At 47.2% G+C, this 19,597-nt stretch overlaps 1 long non-coding RNA gene and 1 other non-coding gene across 2 annotated transcripts; both read left to right on the top strand.

Annotated features, from left to right (window-relative positions):
• The first annotated feature begins 13,626 nt into the window (after positions 1-13,626).
• LOC116284901 (U6 spliceosomal RNA) lies at positions 13,627-13,731 on the top strand. Its single transcript, XR_004194557.2, has one exon. It is a non-coding gene; the product is annotated as a U6 spliceosomal RNA (small nuclear RNA).
• A 225-nt stretch (positions 13,732-13,956) lies between these two features.
• Positions 13,957-17,254, top strand: LOC140687930 (uncharacterized). The gene is made up of 2 exons (XR_012062553.1): positions 13,957-14,109; positions 16,987-17,254. It is a non-coding gene; the product is annotated as an uncharacterized lncRNA (long non-coding RNA).
• The last annotated feature ends 2,343 nt before the right edge of the window (positions 17,255-19,597 follow it).

The following is a 19,597-nucleotide window of genomic DNA, read 5'->3' as shown; positions in this document are numbered from 1 at the left end:
GTCCCCCATCCCACGCCCGTCTCCATCTCCCCCCGCCACTCCTGTCCACTGTGACTGTGCACCGCTCTCCTGTCTTGTTCTGAAGCCATCCTCCGCCTGGAATGCTCCTCCCTCAGCCCTCTGCCTGGCTGGCTCCTACTCGTCTCTCACTTCCTCTGCGTGGCTTTTCTTGATCCCTGGCCACCCTGTGATCACCCTGCTCTCTCTCTCAGAGCACAGACTTCTCTCGGGTCACAGTGTTTGTCACAATTTGTAATTGTATATCATCTGTGAGACTGTTTCTGTTCCCGGTGCAGAGACAGTGCTACTACTGTCTTTAATCACAATGGTCTCTGCCACTGTTAATAGATGGCCTTTCCGGCCACCCTCCATTCTCCTTCTTGCTTCTGGTAGAAGCCCCTTTCTGTTCAAGTCTCCATTCTCTGGAGGCCATGTGCTTTGGGGGAGATAGAACCCCAATGATGCCCCAGGAAATGGGGTATGGCGCATGAATGGTATAGGCGCAGGTATGAGATAGAATTCTGGTTAATAAGACGTCAGAGCAAATCTGCTTAGGATTTCTGGGAAAGATATTTTCCCCCCTTCCTTACTGATTAAAAAAAAAAGATATATGGGAAAGAACAATCTTGCTTCTCCCCAGACAGTTTGTTAAGATGCCTGGAGCATTGGCAGCTATCTTGTGACCATGAGGAGAGCCAGCTGAGATCAAGCCATGTCTTAAGGGAAAGAGAATGATAATTTCTTTTTTTGATTAAAGTCAGCTGTTTAGGGAATCTTGATTACTTCTGCAAAACCCCTTCACATTTGCCACATTCTGTGGGTGAGAAGCAAGCCACAGTCCCTGCCCACACGAGGGGCGGGGATTACACAAGGACAGGGGTCTCTGGGGGCCGGCTTAGGCTTTGCCCACCGCAACTGTAGGGCTCCAGGCTTCTCCTTCCTTGACTAGCCGGCTTGGTTAATATCACACACAATTGTCATTATTTGTTTCAGTGGCTGTTTCCCAGCTAGACCGTAAGCTCCTGGAGTGCAGGACCTGTGTCTGATTTTTCCATTTTCATCTTTTGTGCCTGTCGTCTGGTAGACTCTCAAAATACATGCTGCGGAAGGTGCTTTTAAACTCACTGTAACGATTTCGTTTGGTTGGTTACACATACCCATCTTGTTATCCAAATGAGGGCCTGATAATGCCTATTCTTTTAAAGGATCTTCACATTAAGCCCACTAGAGGCGAGGACGATTTTCATCTCTGAAACTTGATACACACAATATCTAGCACCTACACTGGTGGGCACTCGGTAAAAGTCTGACAAATGAGCTAGGATACAACCTAATGAAGAACACATAATGATCGAAGCCCTGAACGGGCTCCTCACCACAAGATTGCTCTTTGGCTTTTCTCTGCACACATGGATCCAGCCCATCCTTAAAAGCTCAGCTGAGCTACATCTCCATCGTGAAGCCCTTCCTGACTTAAGCGAGTCTCAGCAATTTTCACTTTTCTGAATTCCGATAGCATTTATAATCAAACCCCCCAAACACAAGCACTCTCTGTTCCGTTATCTGCTTCCTGCCTTGTCTATCTGGCTAGCCGCAAGCTCTCTGAGGGCACAAAGCATGCTTTCCACTTCTTTCCATTTCCCACAGAACCTAGCATCTAACAATCCTACTTACAGCAAAACTTGGTAAACATGCACTGACCTAAAAATTATTTCTAGGTATGGTTAATCTGATTTAATGCTAGTCCTACACATGCTGCAATTTTCTCTTCTTGGAGGCAGCTGGCCATTTCAGTCCTGTGTCTTCTCTCCGTAGCATCCATCCACTAAGTGTGATCTAGCCACAGAGTCGGGGATGCGGTCTGCATCTCTCTTGGGCATGCTTAAATATTCCGCGGGCGGCTCTCTCTGGGAAGGTCAGGTCTCTGGAGAATTCATTTATGTGCTTCTTCACACATGGCGCACTTCCTTCAGGGAGGCAGGCTCCTCAGTCAGTGGGTGTCTAAGGGGAAAAGCTGCTGTAAGTGAGATGGTGACTGATGCAGACGGAGTGGAAACTGACCACGTCACGATAAAAAGAAAGAGGGGGAGTTGCAGGAGACTCAGAAACATACTTCACGTTTAGGAAAAGAGAGTTTTTAAAGATTCTCTTTTGCTTCCCCTGTGGTGTCTCTAACAACTAAAATGGTGTCTGGACACAGGATAAATATTTGCTGAATGAATGAATGGATGGATGACGAGTAAGGCCCATTAGGTTGTGCTTGTCCCCCTGCTTCTCTAGGGACACAGACAGGGACACTCAGTAACTTTCCAGCCCGTCCCTGATTCCAGTTTTCCCCAGGGCTCACCTGAGTGCCCAGCCTTAGCCTCTGAGGGACATTTGTAGGCCCTTATAATAAATTTCAGTGTTTGCTTAAGTTTGTTCTAGTTAGTTTTGTTGTATGCCAAAAATTTTTTTTTAATTGAAAAATAAAAAAAAAGCTTTGGCTAGCAAAATGTGAAAATTAGATATGTGCCCCTGGCCAAGACTCCTGGCTTGGCTGAAACAATAGATTGCTAAGGAGAGACGGGAGAGTCTCAGAACCAAACATAACCGCGTGGTCCACAGGGATCCCAGAGATGAGAGACAGGCTGAGGCAACGCGACTCCCCAGGGAATTCTCTCCGGAGGCCAAACATGCACAGATGATGGAGGATGCGGCTCCTGACCAAGGAGGAATCCGAATGCTGGGCAGAGCTCAAAGGCCCAGCACAGGGAAGGCTGAAGCCAGAGTGCGCTGAGGCTGCAAGAAGCGCTAAGGACAACGCAACAGAGGAGGAGCAGGGAGGGTCACTGCCGGGGGTGGCGTCACATCAGCAGATGTTGAAGAGAAAGCAGAACTCCTCAGCTCCTGCTTTGTTCCCAAGCTACACAGGGAATGGAGACCCAGACGGAGAGAGGATGGGGAAGAAGCTGAGAGCTGCTTTAAAGAAATTCCAGGTATCAGACCTAGAGTCGTGAAATCCCAGGAACTGAAAGATTTTGCAAGTACGACCACTCAACCTGGTCACTGACTGACGCACCGTGGAGGCTGGGGTAGAGGCCGGAGCACCAGGATGCATGGGTTAGTGTGATTCTAGTTTTCTGAAAGACATGATTCTAAAAATGACGTCAGAGATTTACCAGCTGATCCCTGGGAAGAATTCTAAAAGATAGATTATTCTAAAAAGGCACCCAGAAACAAAAAGGAAGCTGGGGTTTTAGGAACTGACATGAGTTTACTAAGAACAAATCAAGTCAAAGCAAACTCTCCCCTTTTTTTTTGAGAAAACTTTCCAGATAGGAGGACCAGGAAGTTGGCAAATATCAGAAAGATATTTGGCCAAGGTATTTATTCCTTGGATAAGACACTTTAGATGATTTAGTTGGCTCTATAGTATGTCCATAGAGTCTTCTTGATGTGTCAATGTCAACTCGTGCTTTCTGACCTTTTTATAAACAACTTGAATCAGCTTTACAAACGGCCCAAAGCTTGGAGACAGAACACCAACACCTACAGTAACAGAATCAGGATTAAAATACAGGCTGAGTCATACTGATTCACAAAAAACTCCAAGGCTGAAATTTGATGGGGAGACAGGTAAGGATTTACTCTCAAATTTAAAAACTCAACTGCCCAAATATAGTAAGACGGTAACTCTAAGAACAACGCATTGGAAGTAGCCTCACCATCTGGGTTGTCTGCAAGGTCAGCGTTGAGTCAACAGGATCACGCAGTTGCCAAAACAGCTCATGCAATCGAGGCCGCATTAACAGAAGTGCAACCACCTCTTTTTTTTTTCTTTTTTTTTTTAAGTGCAACCACCTCTTCTGTCAGTTGGCTCCTGACTCAACCACCCACCCAGGGACCTGAGTAATCTCTCTGTTGACCTGCGCAGGAGACACACACCAACTCCCTACCTCGGAACATTCTTGCCTACACCCTTTCCCATTCATGGTGGCTGCCTGTCATCCTGGGCTCCCATCCTGGCCTGGCAGGCGTTCACCTCTCTTTCCCCAGAACCCTGGGCTCAGACTAGGAGACCTTGTCTAGAAAGCCCCCATTTCAGTCAGTTATTTTTCCCATCAGGTCACAGTGCAGCAGCCAGAGCGGACATAGCTCACGTAGTCTTCACAAAGGGACACAGCCCCTTCTCTCTGGGGCTCAGCTTCTTTTCTGGGCTTCAGGGCAGTCAGCAACATGGACCGCATTGGCACAGAATATGACTGAAGAGCCTGGCTTAATGATGGGCTTCTTCCAGGTCCTTCCCAGCACTCAGGTTGGCCCACCTGTCCAGGACTTCCACCTGCTTGACAGTGGTTGACCAAGACCATCACCCCATTCATGTGAGTCAAACCCATCAGAGCTGTTTTTCCCAAGTAGAAACACTTACCATCGATGTCTCACCAGATGATTTTAGGCAACATGTGGATGAACATTCCCATCATAATAATGATTGTAGTATTTTAGCTCATTTAATTTTTTGGACAGATAATACATACACATGGTTCAAAATGAACAAACATGAAAAGTTTTCCTTCCATCACTGCCAAACACTTCCCGCCCACCAGGAATGATTTGCATTGCTTTATTGGCAATCTTTTCTCAGAAGAGATTTTAAGGATATACAAACGTAGACCTCATTGCTCCCCCTTTATACACATCACATTTGATACCCAATTCTGCACCTTGCTCTTTTTTCTTAACAACAGTTCCTTATCAGGACAAAGAGAGCTTCCTCCCCCCTTTTTTTTTAACGGCTGTGTAGCTTTCCTTCGTATAATCAGGGTCCTGCTGAGAAACAGTCACGTTGTTTCTAATTATATACTATCATAACATGTTCCAGCGAAATGTTCTTGCGTACTGTAGACGTTATTTCACACATCTGTGAACATGTTTATAGGATGCATTTACAGAAGGACCTTCTAGGTAGGACAGAGAGTTTATTTATTTTAATGTGTACTAGAGAAAACATGCAGTTAGCGCACCAAACCCGCAATTTCACGGTTACATTTTATGAAGAGGCTAATGTTTTAAAAAAAAAAAGTGAATTAATAGAGGGTGGGCATAGCTCAGTGGCAGAGTGCCTGCTTAGCACCCACGAGGTCCTGGGTTCAATCCCCAGTACCTCCATTAAATTAAATAAATAAAAACTTAATTACCAACCCCACCAATTATAGGTGGATTGAAAATACGGCTAACAGTTGTGGAAGTGATCTATAAAAGACTGGAGTTGGAGAAACACTGACCTAGTATAGAGCTATCAGCTTCCCTGCCAGAAGCTCCTAAAATTTCCATTTCTTGCAGGGTTCAGAGGTAGAGGCAACGCACAGAAGTGGGGGAGAGCTTTGGAGTCCAGAGACCCGGGTTCAAATCTTGCCTTTCCTCCAGCTGCTGTGGGTCTCCCAGCCTCACAGCCTCGCTTTTCTTGGGTGGAAAGGCGGGTTGTGGGAGAGGAGCAATGATCCAGTCAAGTGCTTGGGACAAGATCCTACCTGACAAATTGGAGGCTGTTGTAACTCAGCTATTTTGAGTGAATGTGGGGGAGGAAGAGAAGTCAGAATCTCCGACCTGCCCAGCCACTCTCCCTTGCAACACTCCTCCTCCACAGAGACGTCTATCACGACAGCTACGAGGGAAGCCAGTCACCACGTGTGATCGCGCGCGTGACCTGTCAGTCAGTGGGGCCCCGGGCTTATAATGTCCCCATGCTTGGTTTAATTCTCTGCTGTCACCGTCTTGAAGTGCTTAATGATTCTGAACAAGAGGCCACATTTTCACTTTGCACAAGGCCCTGGAAATTCTGTAACTCATTCTGTACGTACTGTTGGGTACACATGGTCTCCTCTCTCTCACTGCCACCCCTGACAGACTGTCATCCCCTGTTGCTCCTGAATGCTGCTGGGTGGAGCCCATCTCCTCCAGACCATCTGCAGAGGCTAAAATCTGGCCATTTCTGCTGTGGCCTGGGACCCCCTCTGCTGACACCTTCTGCCCTGGTCCCACCTCGCTCAGACTTCTCAGCGAATTCCTAGCATCATTCCAGAGGAGAGCCTTTGGGGGAGGTGCCAAGTTCCCCTAGATTTTCCAGGGAGCCTGAACTGGTCAGAGCCAGGGTTTGGGGGTGTCTCAGTGACTTCTGTCCTCTTTCATGACCTTGAATTCTGTGGAAGCACATAACCACCGCTGGCCCTCTCTCAAGCTGTGTTTTAACCAAGAAAGCCTGGATTCTAATCCTGGCTCTGTCCTGTACTACCTAAGCCAGCTTTCACAAGTCACACTGATTCTCAAGAGCCTCAGTTTCCTCATCTGCAAAATGGTTATATAAATAGCGCCCAACATGCTGGTTTGTCCAGAGGCTGCCACAAAATGCCACGTAAAAGTTCCACGCAGCTGCCCACATGCAGTGGGTGCTTTCGGATTTCCAAATTTATGACAGGAAAATGAACACGCAGCCTCTGCCTGCTCCCGGGGGTGCTGAATCTCTGTGTGGCATCCTCGTCCTCCCATTCCTGGCTGATTGGACCATAAGCGTCACAGCATCTGGGCACCACCTCTTCAGCTGGACCCTCGGAAGCTCAACCCTACCTCTGTCCAAACTCCAAGCAGATTTCTCTCAGCTGCTGGTTTGCCTGCTCTCAGCTCTGTAGCCATTTTCTCCTTAGAATTTCTAGCACACAAAAGCTTTGCAGAATGCTTTATTGCACTGAGGTACAATTAAAGCCATAAAATTCAAGACACTCTGTCCAGTGTCACTAAATGCTGTGAAAATCTCCTTTTACGTAAAACAGTGGACTTCTTGCTTTAGAATCTAGTGTAATTTTCCATTAAACAGAGTTGTTTGTACGTCCTTCTCTCCCTCTGTGGATTGTCTGCTTACAAGCCACGGGCGAGACGTCGATTTCTTGCAGCCACAGTCCTTCCAGACCGTCTCTTGCTTTCTCCTTCCATCCCTGTCCATTGGGAAGGAAGATAAGGGAATAAGGTGTTCTGAGCCCGGAGAAGTGGTTCTTATCTGGACAAGAAAACATATTAAGAAGCTGTTGGAGGGGGGTGGGTACAGCTCAGCCGTGGAGGACAGCATGCACAAGGTCCTGGGTTCCATCCCCGGGGCCTCCATGTAAAAGAAAAAAAGCTACTGTAATATTCCAGGCAAGAAATAATAATGCTAAGCTAGCTGCAGGAAGAGAGGAAGGGTGGGAATAAATGCCAAAGATGATCTGTTTTACACATGGAGATGAAAAAGAGGAGGAATCAAAAATAAAGGAGTCCTTGGTGTTTCCAGCCAAAGTGATGGCGAGGCTGGCACAGCCGCAGCCGCCACAGGAGATGGAGAAGATGGAGAGGTAATTCGTCTGCTCCCGCAGCTTTGTACCGATAACTCCTGGCCATACTGGCTCTGCAGAACACAACTCTGAGATGGGCTGATAAGGCTTCAAGAAAACGAGGGCTGAGCTTGAGAGCTTTCCTAGTTGAGGCAGGCGGGGCCTGTGGAGCGTTCGGGGAGACAGTGTTCAGCGAGGCAAGAGAAGAGTCAGGGCGACGCGGTCACACGTGTCAGGAGGCGAAACACTTCAAGGAGTGGGTGAAGGAGGCTGAGGGCCAAGGCGAGGGCACTGGCAGAGCTGCTGCCATGCGGGGGAAGCAGAAGTCAGGGTGTGAGGAGCAGGGGAGGTAAGCAGGGGGCGAGGGGACAACGGGTGGCTGCTTTCTCATCAACCCTGCGAAGGAAGGAGAGCTCCACACTTGGTGGGCGTGATGCTCCAAACAGGTGGGAGTGGTGCCTCCCTGGGACTGCAGCCCCCACCCCTCTGCCTCGGCACTTTCGAACCCCACGCGGGTTCCAGCATCTTTCCGAAGTAACACCTCTCCCCTGATGAAGTGGTTTTTCCCTTCTTGCTGCAGAAGCTCTAGCTGCCTGCTTCCTGAACAGAACTGAGCAGCTAAGTTAGGTTAAATCAACCCCAACTCTTTCCCACAATTTCACCAAATAATCCAAGAAAACGCCTGGGGTCGCAGAGAAGGACTCGGTGACAAGCAGCAGTGACTCTGAGGTCTTCAGAGCCCACCTGCCAGGGGCCCAGGTCTGAGGCAGACGTTGTCCACGTGCACCTCCTGCCCTCTGGACACAGAGTTTGAGGCGGACATGCCTCCCAAGCACTGTGCACGTGGAAGAGGCGTAGTGACAGCAACAGCCCATCAAAAAGCCCTCCCCCTGTAGGTGAGTGAAAGCAAGGAGGGCGCAGGCCCACCCGTGTTCCCACTTGATCCTCGAGAAGGTCGGGGAACAGAGGGCTGCGTTCTCAGAACTTTGTCAGAAACGAGCAAGACCCACCCAGCCCCTTCTCCATTGTCCCCCCTCACCGTGACTGCCTGTTTGCCACTGCGGGTCCCCCAAGACGAGCCCAGTTCCGTATCTGCACGCTCCCCCCCCCAAGTATCTAACCGCTGTAGTTGCAAAGGCTGGCACCTTCCGGGGTAGGAGGGGCGCTGGCAACTAATCCAAATAACAACAGCCTGGTCATTCTCTATTGAGCTCCTACTGTGCGCCAAGAAAGCTCGAGAACTAGGTGTGTCCTTCTACTCTTTGCAAAAACCCGTTGACAGTAAAAGGAGCGGGGTCTCAGCCTAAGGGACTTGTTCAAGGTTACAGAGCACGTAAATGACCAGGGTCAGGACGCAGGTCTGCCTGACTCCAAAGGCAGTTCCTGCTCAGTAAGGAAGAGGGGAAAGCCATGGCCCCCTCAGAAGCGTTTCGCTTATTCTTGCTTTGGCAGCGGTTTTCTTTCCGAGAATCCAAAGGATGTCAAAGACAGTTCACTTGCAAACTTTGCCCCCCCCCAATTAATAAGCAAACAGCAAACAAAACCCAGCAAAAGCGGGGACCCTTTTTCCAGGAGCGGAGCTCTCCTGTCCAGAAGCCGGGAGCAACTTGACCTTTAGAGGTCGCCTCAAGTTCTGAGCCACTATCAGACAGACTCAAGCCCTTGGCCACACAGAACAAAAGCTTCACTTCCTGCTTTAAAGTCTCCGGCCTCGGATGTGTCAGTCCATCAAAAGCTGAGTCTCCCCAGTGCGAAACAGATTGTGGGAGAAGCCGTGAGAGACAGCTGGGCCTGAGGGCAGAGGGCACAGGGCAGCAGGGCCGGGCTTCAGCAGCTCGGCCAGGGGAGGCTGGGAGCCCGAGGGTGGGGGCTTCCATCAGCACAAGGGCCGCCACACTTGCAAGCAGGTTCTGCATCACGGCCTTGACCTCCTAACTTTTTAAAAGCTTAAATATATACTAGAAATGTTTCCTCATTTTGTGACCTCAAACAAGTTTCTATAAAGGCAAATATTAAAAAAAAAAAAAAGCCAGAACTTTAACAAATGTCTGAGACGTTTGGGATCTGGAGCCCCTGGCATGACCCTGTGTTCTTCCCTTATCTGCTGTGGTCCTTGCGTCTCCCAAGACGCCGGCCCCGTGGGCCTCCACCTGGAGCCCATTTTAGCTGAAGGAGCCTGGGCCCGCAGCTCCATCCCCTTAGCCATTGCCCTGGGCCCAGGTACCTTCTCAGGTCCCCCGGGGCCACCCGAGGGGTCTGGAATTCGTTTCTGGCTCAGACTGGGGCACCCTGGCAGAGAGCTGGGCAGGGAGCGGACTGGCCCTGTGGGAAGTACTGGGGATCTGGTGACCCCTAGCTTTCCGGAGATGTTTTGAGAAACTTCCAGTAAAGGAACACTGAGGTCATGGGCCAAAGTCAACTGGAGACAACCTCTTAACAACTAGATTGTCTCTGCCTGGGGAGGAAGCAGGTGAATGCTTGCTCGCTGAGGCTTTCATTTTAACTCTGGAAAAATCTGTGTCACCTGCTGAAGCTCCCACTGAGCTGTTTTCAGGCCCTGAGCAGGGACTCCTCAGACAACTGCTCACTTTGGATTCTGCTCCTAGCATCTCTATAGCAACCTGGGTACCAGCTGGAAGACCCAGAAACCCAGCAGGGCCCTGATTACCAGGCTCAAGGAAGAGCACGGAACAGGCGACAAACAGTAAGTGTCAATTACCAGAGGGTTTTTTGTTTTTTTCTTTCAAGATAGAGTTCTGAGGAATTAAAAAATCTGTTTAGTTGACCATGAGGTAGCTTTAAAAATCAGCTGCTTTTAGAGGGGGTGGTGGTGGTGCAATAGCTCAGTGGTAGGGTGCACGCTTAGCATGCACGGGAGCCCTGGGTTCGATCCCCAGTACCTCCATTTAAAAAAATTGCATACTTTTGCTCAATTCTAGGAAAATGGTTAACAAATTAGCTCTGGGTTCCGTTTTTAAGGCAAATGTTCGTGTTTTAAATTTAGCAGTTCAAAGTCCAACAATTCACTTCTATTTTGTTTAGGCAAAAAGTCACGACGCTGTACCACTGAGTTAGCTGTTTTCTAAGCTACATTTAATAATCATTTTCTTATCAGTCTCTATACTCATTGTTTTAACTGAGAAAAGGAAATGGAGACTCGAAACCCAAGGTTGATGTCAAGCTTAGCGGAGTCCTCAGATAATCAGAGAGCTCCGGTCTGCGCACTCTAGCGTCCTCTTAAGGAACTTCCGGCTCAAGAGCCTTGCCCTGAAAAACCCTACATGTGACAAATGCATTCAAATGATTTCTTCCTTCTTCCAGAATTAAAATGTTCCAACAGCTTGGCTGTTCCGACATGCCATCTTCGGTGAACCAGAGGGGTTCCCTTTTCTCTTTGGACTGTCTCTCAGCCAGCTGGCTCTCAAAAAGATTTCCTGTGCTTCTCATAACATGTGACACTACAACACCTGTCTAGAACTCAAATGATTCTTCCGGGTCCGGTTTGCAAAATCTCGAGCCAGTGTTTGATTGGTTATCATCATTGCTCTTGCTTCAGAAACAATTTCCCAAGCACTCAGCCAACCACCCAAGGCGGGGTTTCTGCACTTCAGCTGATTACTCCATGCTTCCGCTCACCACGCACGCATTTGGGGAGATAAAACCATAGAATCTTAGGTTCATTTGCTCCCTTTGAACTAAACAAACAAAAAAAACCCATCTGTTACCTTTGGCCAATCGATCCCCCAGTTCAGCTCTTAGAACTGAGCCCCCCACGCGCAGGGACATTTCCACGTCTTCTGGAGGCCAGGGTTAGGCTGGAATGTGAGGAGAGGCAGGAGGGCAGGGAGGGCAGGGGGCCAGGTGTCCAGGTGGTGGGTCCAGGCTGCAGAAGCCTGTATCCATAGTGCCTCCTTTCACTTGACCTCTAGCAGACTTCGGTGGTACTCAGAGAACTGAACCCTCTCTCCCTCATCCAGTTCCTGGGTGTCCTCTGAGTCACATTCAGGGATGAGGAAGTAAAAAAAGCTGTGAAATGAGCCTCGTTGTCATGTGGTTCTTTTCTCCTAATTTGGTCTGGCAGGCCTGGGCACAGGGGCCTGGGGAACATCTTTCTTGGCAGAGAGAGAGGGGAAATCTAGTACCTTCTGTTTTCTCATTTGATGTCTGAGCTGACCTGGCTGAAAATCTCCAGAGGACAAGAGCTGAGCCATAACTATCTTTTTTTCTTCTTTTTTTTCCTTTTCTTTTCTTATCAGTCCTAGTTAGGACACACGTGTGATTTCTAGGCTTGGAAAATGCATCTTTGCAATAAGGGTGATACAGAATGCAAAAACCCCCACTGCAAAAAATTGTATTTTTGTGGCAAATATTCATTTTCCCACCAATAGAGATGCAAAAAAAAAAAAAGTCTGTATTTTTCCAAACTCTCTATTTTTAGCTTTTTCTTCTGGTGGCAGAAAACATAGTCTTATTTGGTTCCAGGCATACTCAGACACTTCAAGTTTAAACCTACTCAAGTTCCCCTAGTTTGATATTTCCAAACTTTTCTGGGGGCTGTCATTTCTCCCTTTTGAAGCTAGCTGCTTCCAGGAGATAGTGATCTTCAGTGCCTCTCCTGTGAGTTCCCCATCCAACTGGTCTCTCTCCCTTCTTGATCTTCTAGGGGATGGGAGGGTGGAGGCAGGGAAGCGAGGGCTGGCAGGGGGAGGACTGGTGGAGAGTGGAATAGACTGACTCAGCCAGCATTCTCCACCCCTCCAACCTGTATTTCCATGTTACATAAGGGCCGCTGCTTTTGAATTTAAAAGACAACAATTTGTTGGCTTTCTTCTCTGGCTCCACCATGACAATTCTTCTCTGGGACAAATGGCAGCCTCCTGTTTCTCCATAGGACTGTGGGGAAAGGTCATGAAATGAAAGAGAGGGTGGGGGCGGTAATATTCCATTAATACTTTGCACTATGACATCGCCACACGTTGCTGTGGAGAAGCTCTCCTAACACGCCATCCCTTGTACTATTGACTCTCACCAGTGGATGCCCCATGGCTGAGCAAAGGGCTCAGGCCAGTGCCAGCGGCTCACGTGGTCCAGGATGGAACCCAGGGTAGCGGTTCCCTAGGTCCTCATTCTCCCCACATTCTGAGGAGGGGTGTGCTCGGATGGACAGGCAGGTGCACTCTGGGACCCTGTCCTCTACTGCCCCTCCCTCTCCTATCTTCCCCTTTTTCTTTCTCTTTTATGCTCCCTTCCTCACTCCTTCCCTTCTCTCTTTTGAAATGTGGTTTGCATGTAGTAAAATGCACACATGTGAAGCATACAGCTCAGTGAGTTATTACCCGTGTATGCCATCACACCCAGAGTGCCCCCTTTTTATGGGAGATCGTGAGTGCAGTCTTGGAACTGGGACAAATACAGCCTAAACTGGGACACAAAATGGTCTGACCTTGTGTGCCAGCTTTTATAAGGGTGTCTGGCCTTTGAATTCCTCAGCCCCTCCCACCTCAGCTGAGATGGTAGTGTTAGCAAGACTCCATCAAGAAAACTTCCCAGTCCAGAGGCCCTGCAGGGTCCCTTCCACCTGCTGGGGAGGGAACTTGATGACCACTTGACCTTGGCGAGGTCCCGGATGGGAGTGTTGGTGGTCTGTTCTGGGCTCATCAGTCATGTGAATGTCCTGCCCCGGATGAGGAGCTGGGTCTTGTGGGAACACTTCAGAGTCACCCTGCTTGTGGTGCGGGCTGAGCTGTGTGGGTGAGGTTCACACAGCTACACTTCCTCGTCAAGTACTGGCACAGAGTCACCAAGCAGAATCGGAACCAGAGTCAGCTGAGAACTAATCTGAGGTTTTCTGATTGCAGCCATGATCTTTGACAACTTTTCCTCTACTGCTTTGAGATGTTCTCACAATGAACAGGGTCTTGGGTCCCTGTAAAAGGCAACAGACCAAATCATGCAGGGACTGCCCTCTGAAAAACACTCACTATTAGCTTTGGGAAAGTTGAAATTGGTACAACCTTTCTGGAGAACATCTTGTAATACACTTCGATTCAGCATTCTACTTCTAGAAACCTGTTCTGCTGAAATACGCAAGTGTGCAAATACCCGCCCTCTGCAGCCCCACATATGCACACTGTGGCACTGTTTATAATAAGCACGGTAGATAAGAACTTTTTTTAAACCTAAGTGACCACCAATAGGGGAAAGGTTAGATAAATTATGATACGTGTGTACAGGAACAGAATGAGGTAGATCTATACACGCTGTTATTAAAAGATGGCAAGCTGCTCACTTCGGCTGCACATGGACTAAAATTGGAACAACACGGAGAAGGTTAGCATGGCCCCTGTGCAAAGATGACACTCAGATTTGTGACGCATTCCATCGTAAAAAAAAAAAAAAGGGAGATGGTCAAGCTACTGAGTTAAGTAAGACACAACACAAACCAAAGAAGAGATTGATAACTTTTTTAGTAAATTAACCTTTTTAGTAAGTTAACAAGAATATGACATTAGCACATGTACTGGGAGAAGGGGTAGACCGCGAGATGAACACTGCTCACCTCCAGGATGTGGGAGGAACATTAGGGGAGTTTTATTTATAGCTTTTATATTTTGATATTGTTGGAATTCCACAAGGAACTTGTATTACTTTTGAAATATGAAAAACTATGTTTTTTTAAAATGTATTCTTTTAAGAAAAAGGAAGAAGTCTTAAAACTGGTGAGAGGACAGAGAGTTTTTCCCATGAAGGTTTCCAGACACCCCAGGTTAGTCTATCTATAGAATTGGTCCCAAGGGAGGGGATTAGTAAAACCGGGGTGGAATGTGCAGGGCAGAGACACCCCTTTGCTCAGGGGCCGTAGTGGGTGCAGGAGGCAGCCCGTGGCCCCCATGATCCCAGCCTTCACCCCCCTGTGCACTCCCCTCTCCTTGAATGTGGACTGGACCTACTGCCTTGCTTCACGTGAAAAGAATACGGCAAACAAAGTAAAAAGAAACAAGTTATTAATATAAACAGAAAATTTTTTTAAAAATTAAAAAAAACAGGGGGAGGGTATAGCTCAAGCGGTAGAGCGCGTGCTTAGCATGCATGAAGTCCTGGGTTCAATCCACAGTACCTCCTCTAAAAATAAAGAAATAAAACTAATTATAAAAAATTTTTTTTAAAAACATGAAAAGAGAAAAAATAGAATACTGCAAAAGTGATGGGATGTCACTTCCAAGATTAGGTAACAAAAGGCTGTGTTTCCATCCAGCTAGCTCTCTCTCATTCTCTCTCACTCGCCCACTTTGGTGACATCGGCTGCTCTGTGATGGTCTGCACTGTGGAGATGCTGGTGTAGCCAAGAGGACAGCCTCTGGGCAGCAGCCAGTGAGAAGCCGAGGCCCTTTGTCCAACAGCCTGTGCAAAACTGATCCTGTCTCAGTCGAACTTTGAGCTGAATGTGGCTCCCAGCCCAACAGCTTGATTGCAGCCTCGAAAGAGACCCTGAGCCAGAGGACCTAGCTAAGTTGTGCCAAATTCTCCACCCACAGCAGCTAACTGTGAAATGGTAAAGCTGTGCTGTTTGGAGCCTCTGCATTTGGTGGTTTGTTATGAAGCAGGAGACAGGTGATACAGTAGGGAAACGATGGGGCCTCTGGCTCACTCAAATGGGGCAGAGGCACTGGGGGAGCAGTACCTTGTTGATTAACTCCATCTGTATGAGAAGGTCACCTTTTAAGACTTTCACTGGAGTTTCTGAATTTGGAAACCCAGGGTAGTTCCAAGGAAGACAGAGATGCTTCCGGGAATGATGCCCTGCCTCCTTTGTGCAAATGTTGCATACATGGGGGGGGGGGGTGTCATAAAATACGCATATTGAAAAGACGTGTCTGGTAGCAGGCCTCCCAGACGGCTCCTCTAGTCCAAGCCTTCTGGTCATCACGCCCTCGTGCAGGCCGCCTACGAATCAGAGCTGGCCCATGGGACCCGCAGAACACCACAGCCCCGACTGCTTGTGACTTCCGGCCACAGGTCATAAAATCGCAGACTGGGACACCTGGATGGTTTTCTCTGCTGGAAGCCAGCTTCCGTGTCATGAGGACACTCAAGCAGCTCTGTGCAGAGGCCCACGTGGAAAAGAATCGGGGCTTCCTGCCCACAGCCAGCAAAACCGTGCCAGCCTGGTGAGGGAGCCGACCTGGAAGCAGGTCTCCAGCCTCAGACGAGCCTTCACGTGACTGTCACCCCTGCCAACACCTGAGTCCAACCGCATGAAAGTCTCAAAGCAGAAAATACTCAGGAAGCCACCACCAAACTCCTGACCCACAGAAACCATGAGAGATGACAAATGATTGGGTTTTCTTGGTTTATATATATATGTATTTTAATAGAAGTACAGTCAGTTTACAATGTTGTGTCAGTTTCTGGTGTACAGTACAGTGCTTCAGTCATACATAACATACATATATTCATTTTCATATTCTTTTCCACCAGAAGTTACTACAAGGTATTGAATATAGTTCCCTGTGCTGTACAGTATGAACTTGTTTATCTATTTTATATATATTAGTATCTGAAAATCTCAAACTCCTAATTTTTCCCTTCCCACCCTCTTTCCGCTCTCCCCTCTGGTAACCATAAGTTTGTTTTCTATGTGAGTCTGTTTCTGTTTTGTAAATAAGGTTGTTTTTTTTGTTTTTTTTTTTAGGTTCCACATATAAGTGATCTCATATGGTATTTTCTTTCTCTTTCTGGCTTACTTCACTTGGAATAACAATCTCCGGTCCACCCATGTTGTTGTGAATGGCATTATTTTATTCTTTTTATGGCTGAGTAGTATTCCATTGTATAAATATACCACAACTTCTTTTTTTGGTATTAGTATGCATTTTTATTTTTTAACATTTTTTTATTGAGTTATAGTCATTTTACAATGTTGTGTCAAATTCCAGTGTAGAGCACAATTTTTCATTTATACATGAACATACATAAATCCACTGTCACATTCTCTTTTGCTGTGAGCCACCACAAGATCCTGTAACATACCACAACTTCTTTGTCCAGTCATTTGTTGATGGGCATTTAGGCTGTTTCCATGTCTTGGCTATTGTAAATAGTGCTGCCATGAACATTGGGGCACATGCATCTTTTTGAATTAAGATTCCCTCTGGATATATGCCCAGAAGTGGGATTGCTGGATCCTATGGTAAGTCTATTCCTAGTCTTTTGAGGACTCTCCATACTGTTTTCCACAGTGGCTGCACCAAACTGCATTCCCACCAGCAGTGAAGGAGGGTTCCCTTTTCTCCACAGCCTCTCCAGCATTTATTATGTGTGAGTTATACAAAACAGATTACTCACTTGAAAATAAATGAGGAGAAATTAAAATGGATAAAATTATAAAATAATCGATCAGTGAATACACTGACCTTTAACTCAGTCATCAAGTTGAAGAACATCTTAATTTCAAGGTGCTTCTGGAGTCTTGATTCAATTTTTGGATAGACATAAAGAGGCATGATGCTATTCAGCAGCATGGTCCATTTACGGCATTTGTGACCCTAAGAACGGACACGATAAGAGAACTCTGAGCATAAATGCAGTCAGGAAAGGTGATGTAAGTTCATGGATTCTATTTAATGATTTTTTCACCCTTAAGGGAAACCAAGTCCCGGGACACATCTCTGATCTCAGAAGGTGATGCCACAGAATCGTGAAAGCTCGTCCATATGAGTTCCCTTGATGCCGCTGTCAGTCAGATGTGAGCTGGAATTCTGTCCCTCGGCCTCTTTCTCTGGTGACTTGCGGAGCCACGCACTACAAAGGCTGCACATGTTACCCATCATGGCTCTAATTGCCACCCAAGGCTGATACATTTTCTGCCTAAAGTTCCACGTGGAAGTAAATTGAATTTGTTTGTGACTAAACTTGATTGGATCCAGGTTATTTGAACCTAGGGGGAGTTTACTCTTTGCAGAGCTCTCAAATTTGTGCTTCTAGTATGGTCTCCTATTTGGGGAAGCAGGGACCTGTGCATGGAACTTGGGGATATCTTGGGTGATTTGGCTCAATCAATATCATGCAACCAATAGATATTGGCTGAGTATCAATTATGTCAAAGTATTGCGGAGAATGAGTAAGTCACTGCTCCTGTGACTTCAGGAAGGCCATGGGGTCTAGTAGAAAGGTCGGGAGGGTGTCCTGGAGAACATTAGCTAAATGCTGGGCTGGGAAATATGTAAGTCAGGATGCTGGACTGTGGAATTCAGGTGAGTCATATACTGTCCAATTTGTGATTACGTACACAGCCTTTAGGTAACTGTCTCATAGAGACAGAACAGACGCAAACGTAGATGATGAAGTTAAACGGAGCCGCAGGAGTGAACCTGCGTGCCGAGTTGGTCGTGGGTCATCGATGTGGGGAAGCAGCGCCACCTATAGGCAGATGATGCGCTGTGCGTCCGTGTGTCCCAGGCTTGGCCGGCTCGTCTAAGGAGGCACCTGCATTCTAGTGCACAGAGCATTTTAAACGCTGGGGTTTTCACACCTTCTAACAGGGATGATGGGCTCAGGTGGAGAGGGGTTTGGGGAAAGATCCACAGCAGGAATATGGACAAAAGAAGCCTTGTTTCAGAGCACTCCTTTCTAAAATGTCTATTCAGTGTTTTTGTATTGGGCGTAATTACCTTCCATTCCCACTTTATTCTTTTGTACTTTTTTTTTGTCTGTAAGGTGAAGTTATTTATAAATCTAAAGGGAAAATGACGTGTTTAAAAATCGGTCTTCAATTTTGGGTTATTTGCTCAGTTGCTGGCCAAAGCAATCCATGGAAATAAAACAGCATATTTGCAGTTTAGAAACGAGCAATTCAAACACCTCGAGTCATTTCAAGAACTGTGGGAGGGCACTGCTTGCACTAATCTGCCTGAGAACCACATATTTATTTATTAGGAATGATTCCAAGTGCCTGAGCATGAGCATCAGGTAAACTAACTGGAAAAGTGAGGCAGGGGGAGTGGAGAGAGGAGAGAGAGGGAAGGCAGGCAGCAGGTACAGGGACTGAGGAAAGAGAGAAAGAAAACAGAGAAGAAAAGCATTGAGGGAAAGGAAGGATACATGGCAAATGAAAACAAGAAGCGGAAAGGGCAGAGGTGGACAACGGCAGGGTAGAACTTACCCAAACCCATCCAAACCCAACCCAAGGCTGGCCGACACGTGACGGTGCTGGGCTGAGGAACAGAGTCAAACATGCATTGTTGGGCTGGTGCCCTGTGGGCGGTGGGTTGGTTCCTCCTCCAGAGTCTGTGATTTTGATCCCGATTTCTTCAATCCTGGACTTTTCTCAGGGATTTCCCTGCAAAAACTCTTAATCTAAAACTGGCATTGAGAGCGGAATGTGAGGGCACTCCAGAAGCATGGACGGAGATAAGCTTCCAATTCAGGGTACCTCAAAATTATACTGAAGGTGGTCAGAGTGATTCTTAGGCATTCAATTAAGCAGATAATTTTTAATTTATGACCAGTCATCTGTTGAACTTGGCTAATGAAACGAGAGATTGAAGCTCTGGTTCTTGCTAAATGGAATTACGACAAAACTAATAAAAACAGAAGCTTATTTAGTTAAAAGGCATCATCTATGAAAACATGAGAAACAGGAACCTTCCAAAAACACAGGTAAAGAGCCAGACACCAGAGAAACACATGCTTTGAGAAGCCCAGCCCTCGGTCACTTCTCTCTTCTCTAGTGGAGGTATGTGTGTTCTGGGCGTTGACCTCACAGCTTCAGGAATCATCGAAGGGCAGGTAAAGCACGACGGACAAGTAGCGATGTTCTGCTCTGTGCGCTGCTGAGTGTGTCCCCAGCTGTGGCAGCACCTCTCCTAATCTTTCTTCTGACTTCTACGCCTGTCAACTGTGGCCTCTGTGAAGGGCTCCTGAGTGGACTTCACCTCTCAACAGGACCCTCCAACATCAACAGAGGATGGATAAAGGAGTCGTGGTCTATATACACACACCAGCAGCAACATGGATGGACCTGGAGCTCATCACACTGAGTGAAGTTAAGTCAGGTAGAGACAAATACCGTATGCTATCACTTACATGTGGAATCTAAAAAAATGATGCAAACAAGCTTATTTACAAAACAGAAACAGACTCACAGACAGAGAAAACAAATTGATGGTTACCAAAGGGGAAAGGGAGGAAGGGTTAAATTAGGAGTTTGGGATTTGCAGATACAAAATATACAAAATAGATAAACAACAAGGTCC

Source organism: Vicugna pacos, chromosome 21, assembly GCF_048564905.1.
Source record: "Vicugna pacos chromosome 21, VicPac4, whole genome shotgun sequence".
Taxonomy (NCBI): domain Eukaryota; kingdom Metazoa; phylum Chordata; class Mammalia; order Artiodactyla; family Camelidae; genus Vicugna; species Vicugna pacos.
The sequence above is the reverse complement of the archived record's forward strand: the minus strand, read 5'-3'. Positions and strand labels throughout refer to the sequence as shown.